This window comes from Neocloeon triangulifer, unplaced genomic scaffold (assembly GCF_031216515.1).
Source record: "Neocloeon triangulifer isolate White Clay Creek 2 clone unplaced genomic scaffold, ASM3121651v1 ptg000022l, whole genome shotgun sequence".
Lineage (NCBI taxonomy): Eukaryota > Metazoa > Arthropoda > Insecta > Ephemeroptera > Baetidae > Neocloeon > Neocloeon triangulifer.
In genome coordinates, this window is record NW_026775562.1 from 2,970,923 (window position 1) to 2,984,269 (window position 13,347).

At 33.4% G+C, this 13,347-nt stretch overlaps 1 protein-coding gene across 2 annotated transcripts in view; it reads left to right on the top strand.

The window, feature by feature from the left end:
* Positions 1-13,347, top strand: part of LOC132204126 (uncharacterized) — a 61,725-nt gene that overhangs the window by 6,793 nt on the left and 41,585 nt on the right. Inside the window, exon 2 of one of the 2 annotated variants that reach the window (XM_059632408.1) lies at positions 11,487-11,548. The exons of the other annotated variant lie outside the window; for it this stretch is intronic. The gene's annotated coding sequence lies outside the window, so the exon portion shown is untranslated. The remainder of the gene's footprint in view (positions 1-11,486; positions 11,549-13,347) is intronic. 2 annotated transcript variants of the gene reach the window in all.

Sequence of the window (13,347 nt, forward strand, 5' to 3'; positions counted from 1 at the left end):
AATAAAGGCAAAACAAATGATTGCAACTCATACAGAGGCATTTGCCTTAGTAACACATTGTGTAAACTGCTAGATAAAATTTTAGGTAGAAGAATAATGGAAAATTTCAAAACCATAATTCCAGAGGAGCAATACGGCTTTATGCCAGGTCGGTCAACTCTCGAGGCTGCTCAAAAATTGCAATCAAAAATTATTGAAACTGTGAATGAAAAAGGCACTAAAATGTATGCTATTTTTATTGATCTGACCAAGGCTTTTGACCTTTCAAACAGAAAAATTTTGCTCCAAAAAATAATTGGGAAAAATAAAATGTCAAAACTAGAATTAAATTTATTGGCTGAATTTTTAGATTTAGATTTTATAAGTATTAATGATGGCATTTCTCAGTCTGAGCCATTTGTTGAGTCTAATGGATTTAAACAGGGCATGAATTCCAGTCCCCTCTTGTTTAATATTTATATTTCCGACATTGTGAGGATCTTTGAATCCATCGAAGGAGTTGATTTCTATTTTTATGCAGATGATATGGTTTTTATAAGTAAAGATGTAAATAAAATTAAGAAAGTTATGCAAAAATTTGTTGAGTACGCCACAGAAAATAGCTTAAAACCTAACTATTCTAAAACTAAAATAATGAAATTCACAACAGGAGGCAAGGGAAAATATGCGGAAAACGACAAAATTGTTATCGATGGCCATGAAATTGAATATGTTAAAAGTTTCCCATATTTAGGAATTTATTTCCAGAGGTCAGGTAGAGATTTCACTGAGCATATAGAACAGAGAAATGAAAAAGCACTTACTGCAATGAATATGTACGGAGATTTGCGAAAATTGTCTATTGATTGTGCGAAAAAATTGTTTGATTTGAAATTTGCTCCGATGGCCTCTTACGGCATTGAAGTGATCTGGCAATATTTAAGTGAGAGTGATTTTGAAAAATTAGAAAAAGTGAAATCTCGCTATTTTAAGAAAGTTATGGGAGTTTCGAAATATAACAAGAACACCTATGTGTACAAACTAGTTGACGAGAAATTATTTGTAAATGACTTAAAAGAAAAATACGATCTCCCGGAGACTGAAAATTATTTAAAGTTCCTTGAGAGTTATAATTCTGAACATGACATTAGATTTAATGTTAACTTTAATGTCACACCGGCAATGAGAAATGATGTATGGAAACAACCCTTATTTGATAAACGCCATGTTTTTTGTCGATATGCCATGCACGGTTTTCACAACCAAATCTGTAGCAATAGTTCCGAGCGACAGCAGTGCTTCGATGAAAGTGATTCCTGCGTGTGTTTGCTATGCGGTGAGAAATGCACCCAGTACCACCTGGCCGAGTGCAAAAATCGCATCCTTAGTATTAATGACTATTCAAAAATGAAGTGAAAGACTTTGAATTTATTTTGTCGCGCACCACATTGAAAATTGTTTTGTAAAATTTTTTAAGTTAAGTTGAAGTTGTACTCAAATGAGTTTCAAATAAAAGAATATATAAAAACCTTCTTCAGCTATAAAGTTTTGCAATAAAATAGTATAGAAATAATTAAATTTACAATTTTTAGCTCCAAAATTCTCATTTTTTATTATTGTTTGTAATATTTTTTTTATAAAATTTTATATTTTATTTATCTACATAAATTATTTTTAAAATTTCCCAGATATTTTTTTGTACAAATTATTTGCAAGATAATTTAAAATTTATTATTAATCAAAAGTTCGTGTACCGCAAGTCGGTATAATTTTCCTGAATGCCTTGATGTAATTAACGTCCTCTCGTGGGACGTAAATTCATTAATATTTATTAAATAATATTCTCGGTGGCCGCCACGCAAGGAACACGTTAATAAACATGGTGGAAATTACCAGCCGAGTCCTCTTTCACGGGGGGCAAAACAATCATCGCAGCCGCGGCAATAAAATAAACATTTATATTTGCGCAAACCGGTAATAACAATTTTCTCTGAGAGTGCTAATGGAGTTCAAATGTCGATTGAGGCACGTAACCGAGAAAGAGAGACCAGAGTCGAATACTAATCAGTGAAAAAGCAGGGATTAGTATGAAGAAGTCATTAGTTCGTTTTCGCCCGAGAGACAATGAGAACGATTTTGATATACATATAATTGCTCTCTCTTCGGAACGTCCGTGAAATTTGCAATTAAAATTGATGACAAAGGCCGGCGAAAGCCTTTGGGAAGCGACGGCACGTGAAATTCGGTGGCTCGGGATTACGACACCGAAGGAAAATCAGTTGCAAATTGCAAATAAAATTTAGTCAATGAGATTAAATTTAAGAATTTAAAATTAAAATAAGTTAAAGTTAAAACTGGAACAAAAACGTGAGATTAATTAAAAAAATTAAAAATAAAAAAAGCCAGTTTTGGTTCGGAACAATTTTCAGACCAATTCAGATATTTTTCTCAAAACATTCTTAAATACTTTTTCATTGCAACACTTTTTTGACACAATTAAGATTATGATTCAACACTATTTGAAGCTAAAAAAAAGCACTTTTGAAGGAAAAATTTTTCTATTAACAAAAGTTGTTCCTTTTCCACCGAAATTTATTTTTTATATTTTGGTAAATATGAAATTAATGCAATTATTTTTTTCATTCTGAGGTTGATGATGAGATCCATTTTTAATAATTTAAACTATTTTTATTCATAACAATAATAATACACCAGTTATTATTATTTACTTCCTGTATAACGCCTCTAACTTTTTTTTCTTCGTAATTCTCTCCGAAAAACAAAGAATCTTCACAAGAGACGTTCCTAATTACAATTTATAATGGCATTGAGCTTGAATTATGCGCGACAGATGAGATAATCACCCATTATGCGATTATTCCACACCAATTTCCTGGAACCCACGTGGAGAGACGCGAAAGGCTCCAAAAAATGTGCACTCTCATCTCGATTGTTTTTCGTGCAAATGCAGAGGATAATGCGTGGGAGCTCGCAAGAGTTTCCGAATACAAAGGGACGTTGAGGGACTTTCACTAGTTTTATATCACCTCGGCGTTATTCAATTTGTTGCATTTTAATGTCCCTCTTGTCAGCGCATCCCGTGCGAGAGAGAAACGCCAACTTTCTTTGGAGTTTTGACGGTAGCGCGGCGGTCTCTGCTTCTTCTGCTGCATAATGCGCGCCTGATGACATGAATTTAACACGTTTGAATGTGATGCGGCTTCGGATGACACCTATCGTACGTGCACTCTCGCTTGACCTTTTGATTAAAAGGGCCTCCGAAAGGAGAAGAGAGGCGCACAGAGATGGAAATTTCTACATAAAATTGAAAATTACAATAAGAAAAATGTGAACAGGTATCCGTATTTTAATATTAAATTAATCAAAGGATATAATTATTCAAAATCGAGAGTTTGAAAAACATCATTAAATTTTAATTAATTCCCTAATTTACAAAATAGGAAAGGCACTTTAATTATTAAATCAAATTAAAAAATTTGGATTGATCTCTTTAATTAATGAAATTTTAGGTTCTGCTAAAATAAATTATGCGACAAAACCTTTTTCGTGATAAAATTAGAAATTTAAAGCTTAAAACCGGCTTTAAATTGGAACTTTTTAAATTAAATTTAAGCCTCAAAAGATATATTTTTCACGAGTTTTACCAAAAAAGAGTTAATTGATACTTATTTGACTTCAAATATTAAAAATTTTCACTTTAAATTTGCTTCATTATAATGGAATTACAAAAATCTGAAGCAAATATTAATCCAATCAACAGGATATGGAAAAATAAAATAGCAATTGATTTTAAAATTAATCAAATAAATTCATTCTCTCATTCATTTCTTTAATCTCAATTTATTGCGTTGTAAAATAAACCGGTCGATTTTTATGATTTGTCTTACTTTTCAATAAGTTCAAGTTTTTCTTTGAAAGTCAAGTGCCACTTGCCTGGGAATTTCAACACCGAGAGAGAAAAACTCGAGGGAAACTAGAACGCCTTCAGTGCGCCTCTCTAACCGGAGAACAGTGACTTCTCTGCATGTGATTCAGAGGCGTGAATAAGGGCGTAATGATGATGTTTTGTGTTGGTTTTCACCTTGACTCCGATATGCTCTTCAAAAAATAAAAAAAATAAAAACGAACGTTCGTCTCTCTGCTGGTTTTTTGATCAGATCTGTCCATCGCTCACCCGCGCAAGCGAGCGAGAAAATCGGGAGAGGTCTTTATACTTTTTCACAATTATCGATGCTTTCCTCAACTTCAAGGTGAGCGCTTTACATGCTGGTGACAGAAGAACCGTGGAAATCAATCTCCGAAATGACTGATTGACGTCGATCGTTTCATGGATTTCGAATAACGAAGAGAAAAAATTATAAAGCACAGTTCATCGCTCCGTGCGTTTTGGTCAAGCGATGAAAGTTCAAACTGACAATTTGCTTGTGAAAAGCGTGCTTGATTGTGAGAAAATTAAATTGCGGAAAAAATTGGGATCGATTAGAAAGGGCAGAGGAATTTTGATCGTTCGGCAAAAAATTTCGTAGAAAGATTTATTTTGGTTTCCAGATTAAAATTTGCCGTCTAATTAGTTTCCCGTTTCCTATTCTAATGGAGTTAATTCCCAAAACCTTTTAAAAGTCAAGCATTAAGGAAGTGGAAACTCATCCAATCTGGAAGCAATAAAAGAAAGAAGCTCATCTCTTTCTATTTCTCCGTATATAATTACACAAGATGGGAAGCTTTCCGAAGCGCCAATTTCGAGCACAATTAGCGCCGATATAAAAAAAGTGCGTGTGTGCATTTTTCTTTTTTAATAACCCGGAATGAAAAACGCAGTACGGCACACACACGCATATATAATTTAATTAAAAAAAACATTCGGGAAAGTGTTCAGGAAAGGAAATAATCCCACAACGCAGGGCGACATTTATAATTGCTTACGAGTTGTAGCGAATAAAATATAAATACGCGCATTAAGTCGGAAATTTCACATCGGTTGTTTCTTTATTCGAGATGCGCGACTCTCTCATATTTCACACGCACTTTTCACCGCGACCAAAACAACTTGTTCGGGTGAAAGACGAGACGCTCTTTTTCCAAATGGTAATTAAATCGTAATTCTTTCTCACATCTGCTCAGTTTCACCTACGCTATGATTTGTTATTTTTGTGCGCAGCTCATTTGAATGCTGAATTATTTTTAGTGAAAGTGAGACTGCTTAGGATGCTCCGCGTTTTAATTCTCCTCCGACGCAACAGTGAGAGGAGTTCCAAATTTGGGAAATTTGATACCGTTGCATAGAGAAGAGAAACCGATTTGCATGAAATTGGCTCGATGGTCATGACCAGTTATAATTCAAAAGGACCACTGCTCCGACGATCATGGGAACCCATTTAATATTCAGATATCGCGTGACGATTGCGAGACTGTTCTTCAAAATTTCGTGACTCAGAAAAGAAGGCTGTGCTCATCGTGAATGCAAAAAATTACAGAAGACGTCACTCCGAACTTGAATTGGAAATTTCAGGGTTAATTCCAAATTGGTTGTTTAACAATAAAGATTGTTTGAATAGCAATTTAATTAAACATAAATTTCTATTTACCTTGAAAAAGAAATCAATTCGTTAATATTTTATGACAAAATAAAAACTTAAAATTGAGTCGAGTTTTTTATATTTAATTACAAAATATTACATTATTGACATTTTTGGACTTTTTCAGCTTTATTTGAAATATCTGGAATAATATGAGATTTTAATTTAATTTATTATTAATTTAATATTACTTTTTGCTTCAAAACAGTTCTGAAAAAATTAAATTAAACTATAATTAAGCAAAATGTCCCCTAAAACTAAATTTAATTAAATTGACAGTCTCATTTTTGTTCCTTTCAAGGTGGATTATGAAAATTATTCGCGCATTCCATTGTTGCTAACAATGTGTCTGTCGAACGCAATTAGTACGCATAAAACAATTAACTCTCTTGTGTTTATAATTATATACACGGAATGCAGTTTAGCGGGCGGGGGAGAGAAGGGGCTGCTCTACACTTCTTGCTGCTAATGCCGCGTTACACATTAAACTTTATTCATGCACCTTTCACTTAACCTTGTGGGCAAAGTGCTCTTTGCGATTGTTGCACATCTGCGAGTGAGCGAGCGAGCGAGACCGAGGCTTGCGTACATTTTATATGTACGCGCGGCGCACTACTTATTTTCAGCTGTCCGGCGGCGCCGCCGCGCTTTTCACTCGCAATTCACAAGCGCATTAAAAGTTATGAGTGCATAATAATGAATGTATGGTAATGAAAGTGCATTTATTTTAATCTAGTTTGAAAACTTTTACATATAATTGTAAAAAGTAGATTTATAATCAGACGAGAGATTAATTAATTACTTAATTAAGCTAATTGTAAGTTAATTACAAAATTTATAGCAAATTCTTATATAATAATTATTTTTATTGAGCTTTAAATTATTTGCTGTTGCCAATGAAATTTTAAAATTATATTTAACAATTAAATCAGAATCTTCAAATTTGGAAAACAAAACGAGTTTTTCATTGGAAATGAAGTTTAGCTATTTTTTTCTAAATTAATAATAATTATTATTGTTAAATTTAATCTTATAGATCATCAATAGTAATCTAAGATTAGTGACAATAAAGTAAAAATTTAAAATCATACAGACAAAATTTTACTTTGGCGCAGCACTTAATTTCCTCCCAAAATATAATATGATTTAAACCAAATCTTTTAATTTTGACAAAATAATTGTAAATTGCATTCATAACAATTCTAAATTTAATTTTAATGAAGTAAAATGTAGAGTTTTTATGAACTTCTGTTCGAAATTTTCACTCTTTTATTAAATTTTGACGAAACAATTTTAAATTAAATTTTATTGAAGTAAAATGTGCTTTTATGAACTTCTTTACAAAATTTTCACACTTTATGTTAATGTTTAAAAAAATTTATTTAATTTATACTTTTCAATTATAGAACGACTATTTTTTTTTCAATTGCTATATCAGCACGTGAGATCGAGTTGCACACCGACGCGCTCTCCACTCTTTCTTCAAACATTTCTAAATTATCATAATTAACGGCCTGTTTTATTAATACACAGTGCATGCGTGTGCCTCGTGAAAAGTGAGAGCAAATAATAATCAACATTGTATATTAAATGTGGATCGCGCGGACAGGACAGATTAATGGCGATCGAATTCAAATATTGAAACACAATGCACCTGCCGCGGGGACTTTCTTATTCTTCGCCGAGACGTCCAGCGCTGGCCATTATGCTGCACTTTCAAGTTTCAAACATGCCGATTAATAATTTTTTAGCGTCAGTCACGCCTGATCAGAGGTCGACGTTTTAACTTTTACTTCACTCTCTCGATCGCTCAAAAAGTCTGCCGAATTTCCGTCCAGACAGAAAGGAAAAAAGTTCGTGTGTTCGGATCGAGGAGGAATGAGGAAATCATGTGTTCAATTGTGTATTTTTATTCGAGCGCGAGTTTACAGGGCCGTATGTCGTGTTTGTTTACAATTCAATTGCCGTGCGGGTGTTATCTTTAAATTAGAACACTTTTAGAGTTTCACTTTTTGAAGGTAGGACCATCCCGTGATTCTGACGAAAAAACACCTGACTTTTCTTCTGGCTATTGACATTATATCTTCAGAAAATGATTCATCCTAAATAAAAATTTTCAAATTTAAAGAAAATAATGTAAAGCAATCATTGTATATATATTTATTGAATTTGAAAATATTTTTGTATGATTTTTACGGATCTCAGCAATTTTGGTCGATTTTTAAAACCTATTAATTCATTTTGTATTAAAACAGTTCAAATATTGAAGTATCCGCTCCTTTGCAAATTTTTATTTAATTCAGTTTTTTATTTTATAGTTTGGAACGTTTTTGAACTTAATTCGAATTAAAAAGTTTCCATTCACCATTTACACGGAATTTCAATTAAAATAATCAACACTTTCAATGCGATTCATGCAAATGTTTGCTTTTAGAACAATTGATTTTTAATTTTTCTTTATTTTGTAAACTTATTTTGTCACAATAATTTTTAGATAGTTTATAACGATTTTAAATGTGTTAAAATAGACTCAATTTTACCTGATTCTTTGAAGATTATTATGTTTTAACTGAAAAACCCAGAAGAAGAAATTAACCTCAAACGCCAAGTCTTCCTTTTATTAGATGTCTTGTTGAGATTACAAATTCGGATTCGCAACTCATTATTACAACAAATGAGTTTTTCATTCGTAAAGATAAAAAAGTTATTAAGGAATTAAAACCACGTGTGCAACCGTATCACATTTATCAAAGCAACTTCACAACTAAATATATAATCCACTGCATCTGCCAGGTCGTTGTCAGACTCATTTCCCGAAACTAAAAGACAAAAGCGTGATTAGGCCCGCATTGTTACATAAGTTTCTCATTTTTGAACCAGTGAGCATGAAGTTTGGCAGCAACACGTCGTCATAACCAGTGCGGCCGAAAACGAGATTATCGTAGACTCGATCTACACGTCGCGATAACGCGCACCGTTTTCGTTCATTGTTGACCAACACATATGCTAACGCAACAATAAGAGAAAGAAAACACGGAGATGGAGAAAGAAAGAAAGTCCGAGAAGAGGTCGAGCCGGAAATGGCTTGTGTAGCATCCAATCTGATAAAACCGATGCAATTGTTGTTGCTTTCGTTATAATTGAATGCATATTGTGTAAAGTGTAACATTTAAAAAAAACTTGTTGGGAAAACTTCTTGCGATTTCAATTGCATTTGGCCACGCCTGGAAAGCTTTTCAATTAAAAGGGCAGAGCGCCGAGAGCGTTGAAGGTTCGCTATTATGATTTGTTTCAAGGTGCTGGAATCGGGGATTAAAGAGAATAAAAAAAAAGAACCACCAGCATTTCCATAAAGGAGATAAAAAATCAATTGTGTGAGACTCACAAAGGTCTCAAGGATTTTGATAAAATAAAAAGATTTACGAGGCGGTTCCAGCTTTGAAAACTATTCAGGAAATTTCTCGATTTTAAGAAAAATAATGTTTTAAAAACTCAAATCTTATATTAAATCATAATTTTGATAATTAATATTGTCTTTTGTTTGTCCAATTTCTAAAACTGTCCAAATTTTTACAAAAATTCTTTCAAATATTCAATTATCATATTTTTACATTCTTTATTTTTCATATTATTCTTGCTCGGACAAAAAATTTGAATATAAATCAGGTGTTATTATGTAAAGCAAAATAATTACGAGTGAAGTTCAAGGCGATTGATTTCGGCAGGTGGTACACGTTGTGGCGGCGATAATGACTTGACGGCTAATAACACACCACCTGGAGGAAAACGCAGCTCGCGGACACACACTCAGGGGCAGTGAGTCGAGCAGGAACGGAAGTTGATTGCCACTCTTGTTCTTCTCAACCGGCGGTGATTGAACCCGCGAGAGACGAAAGCTCGTCCAACATTTGCAATTCGTTAAAGGTGCAGCCGTTACATTTTGAGAGATGCAGATCGATGCAGATGCAGGCCGGTGAAGCGAAGTAATTAAAAGGAGAGGAAAAAACAAGATCAAGAGAGATTAGCCATTAATGACTCATCTTGATTGTTCTTGTGGTTAAAATTAATTATCTTGCTCTCAACACGATTTTCCTAATTAATTATTTCGAATTTTTTTTAAGATATTTCAAATAACGAGTTATGCAACACGCCTGACAGAGGGATGCAGCCGGTTGCATTTAAAGTGATTTTTGCTCTCCCTATGAAATTTCATCCTTTTTAATTTGGAATTTCATCGATAAAACATTGATTAATTTTATTTTCGGTCCGTCCCGAAAGGAATGCGGTCGGCGGAGGGCAACATTACTTCACACTTGAAAAGTTGAAAGTATCCATCTATGCGTACGGCTCTTGTATAGTTTCAGTCCGGTGTGCGAATGCTGTCGTCACACAATCTCTGACCCACCCACTCGCGGCCCTTGCAAGGGCGGGGCGGCCGCGAGAAATAAGGCACGCAGCTGTTTACGAATCCATTCACTCCCGGATCTGAAGAAAAAAAATATATTAATAATAAATGAAATTTAATCTTGATATATTATGTTGAAGTAATTAAAATTACAGATAAAAACGGTAACTAAATTGAGTTGAATTAAATAAAAACATTTATAAAAGCCATATTAAATTTGTTTTTGAAATCATAACAATTTAATTTGAAATGTCATTTTCGATAAATTTTTGAATGTCTTACAATTTTAATAATTTTTCAATTTTAAATTTAATAATTTTGCATTCTCCATTAACACGGCAGTTTCGTGTGCCATATTTATCATGAGGAATGGGCACCTTTTAATGTAGAATGCCAGCACGGGTTGGACAAAAGAGTAAGTGTGATTGCTCCAATGTTGCTCACCTTGAATGCTCGCCGAGGCCGAAGCGAGCGAAAAGCATTTATGCAGCTCTCGATATTCCGGGTGCACCCTTTTCTTCTTATGCACCTCGGCCTTTTAATTTCGTACAAAATTACTTCACTAATATATATGAATCTGTCCGAGCAATCTTTCAAAAAAAAAACCTTGGAGGAATTCAGGCGTGGCGAGAACGAGACGGAAAGGAAATATATTTTTTCAGCTGGATGCCAATATCCGTTTCCTGCGGCTCGATTTCTGCACTTAAAGTGTTGTGGGAGAATTATATGTTATGAAAAGTTTGGTTATTGTCCCTTCGCGACGGGCCGACCTTCTTTGTATGTGTCGCGTGTTAATTTATCTGTGTCATTTCGCATGCTGATTAAAAACAAAAGCGGCTTTTTGTGTTTCGCCGGTTTCTTTGTTGGCACCTCTGCGACTTACGAAAGAAAAGTGGTGCGAAATTTTTAACGCATAATCAGCGGAAGTCGATTTCATTAAATTCATAAAAAAAACGTATTGCTCTTTATTTCATTGCAAAATCTATTTATAATTTTTATTTTAAAAAAAGGCCCAGATTAGTTTGAAATATTCTTGATTTTGTAAAAAAAAAAATGGGAGCATCTTTTTCCAAATTCCACATTTAAAATCAAATAAATGATAAAATTTAACTTTAATATTTGATCTTCAATAAACGTCGGTACTGATTTTAATCAAAATACAGCCATTATTATTAAAAAATTTCAAAAGTAATTTCAGGATAACAAATTCACCACAAACTTAACCGTAATTTACGAAATTTAATCTCAAATTTTTGCTTCGAGTTACGTAATAATGATTTAAATAAATTCCAAGTTAGGTCTCAGTTTACACAGCTTTTAACTCGTTTTCAAACCACAAGCCGCTATGTTTTTCTCTCTCCACTCTTGCAATTTCAACTTTTTATATATATTCTTCCTGATGTTGAATAACAGTCTGGAAAATCAGACCTCCCAACAGCTTCTTGAATTTCCAAGAACGAAGGCAGTCCGTAAATAAATATAAAATGTCTGCTCGCTTGTTTCAGGTATGCTCACCTTATGCTCACGGCCTAATTGACGCCAACCGACAAGAATAAGCAGTCAGCAGGTATTGTGCATTTTTACCCGATCCGCTCGAGGTAACGAAAGCGGCGGCAGGACGCGAAACCGAATCTCGCCTCACCCTGACTATGCAATCCGATCTTTTTCAAATCAGCGGAGCGATGCGAAGCTCGTTTTCGAAAATTCCTTCCTCGATGCTAAATTCGCTTTTTTACATTGGCTTGAGAATCTGAATTTCTAAACGAGGCTGCCGAGCAACTGGGACTTTCCCACGAAATTAAAAAAATTAAAGGTGGACGTTTGCAGCCGCGGAGAAAGACGCCGAGCATTAGAATGAAAAGAATTTTTAAATGAGACGAAGAGAGAAAGAAAGGAAGGTCCTGGTGCCTTCGTTTCTCACAATGTGTTTTTGAAAAAAAGAAGGGACGCGAGCGAGTGCGTTTTGAAGGATGGGAAAATATGCACGCCCTGACCAGCAGTTAGTTAGTCTGTATAAACGGCTTGGCGCGCTGATTTCTAGGTGAGATTAAATAGACGCTCATTATTTTGTTCATGTTAAAATTTCATAGTAAAAAAAACGTAGAAAAAATTGAGAAATTAAAAAAGTAATTTAACATGTATAAAATTGACGATTTAAATTTAAAAATAAAATAAATAAACGAGTTTTTTTTAACGAAAATTACAAAAAAAGTATGTTATTTGCAAAACGTTTAAAAATGAATTCGAACTTTTTATAGAAAAAGAAATCCTACATAATTTTATAAAATTTTCTCTACAACTTTCTAATCTAATTCGAAATCTGTTCAATTATTTAGTCAATTTGTGAGTTCATTTGAATTATAAAATAATTTAAAATAAAACTATAACATGTTTTGCGTATACTGCAAATTTTGGAATATTAAATAAGTGATTTTCAAGAAAATTGAATCTTAAGCAAGTTTTGTTCCAAAAAATTTGTCTTCTTTAAGCTGGTTATAAACATTAAAACTTATTTTAAGTCAATTTAGTCTGTTTTAAATAATTTTTAATATAAATTTATTTGCTCAAAATTGCATGATTCGTGCTTTTATTGGTGAATTTAGAAAATAAACTGACGATTTTTGTGCTTCAGAATTAATTCATAGATCTTATTTTCATTGAAATAATTAAGAATACTTTGAAAATGCAACTTTTAAAGCTCTAAATTATTGCATTTGTTCAAGGACCATTCTCATCAAAAATCAATCTTGTGTGTCCTTAATTCTCTTATTTCAAATTTTGATCTCTCAAGAAAATTTAATCCAATCCTTTTGAAAAAGAATATCATCAAATTTTAAGTTAGTACAAACTGATGAGACATAAAAAATATTGAAGAAAAATTATCAGAAAAATTAATTTTATATCAGTCAGATTTTTAGAACCTGAAAAATCAAGTATTTTATCAATTTGCACAGCATTAATTTCGCACGTGTCATGACAAAAGAATGCTGTGGCAGCCAAATAGATGATCATTCTGATTGAATTCGCCTAATCAACCTCTTCCTCTAGTCTGAACCATCAAATCACCCTTTCATTCAAAACGAGAATTCATTCTCATTGCAATTTTGTGAAGGCAGTTCGTTAACCACTGGCATTGAACCTCTGGCGAATCTCGTAATATAATAAAAAATAATTTTCAATTCTGCATTCCGAAAAGCGCCGTTACGCCATTTGTGACCATTGAAGCACGCAAACTTCCTCTTCTTCAAATCCGCACAATGCATTGCCGGGAGAAAATGTAAAAATAAAATCGCCGAACAAAGCTGCATATTTCGCGCAGAAAGAGAGTCGTGACGCGCTTTGTGTTCCGTCGTGTGGGCACAAAAT